Genomic DNA, 213 nt, shown 5'->3' with positions numbered 1-213 from the left:
GGATTCCACAACTGAGTAGGGTCCAATCCAGCGTGGTTCCATCTTTGAACCCATGCGACGAACACAGCGCTGATTCTTGATGTAAACTATGGAGCCAACACTGATTTCTTTCTTGCTGTTGTGTCGACGATCAAAGCCACGCTCCTGGTATTCCTGGGCAGAGTGGATGTTGCTGCTGACGGTTGAACGGAGCTTTTTATTAATGGTTGTCAG

The sequence above is a fragment of the Gekko japonicus genome, unplaced genomic scaffold (genome assembly GCF_001447785.1).
Source record: "Gekko japonicus isolate JY-2015 unplaced genomic scaffold, Gekko_japonicus_V1.1 scaffold6950, whole genome shotgun sequence".
Taxonomy (NCBI): Eukaryota; Metazoa; Chordata; class Lepidosauria; order Squamata; family Gekkonidae; genus Gekko; species Gekko japonicus.
The sequence above is the reverse complement of the archived record's forward strand: the minus strand, read 5'-3'. Positions refer to the sequence as shown.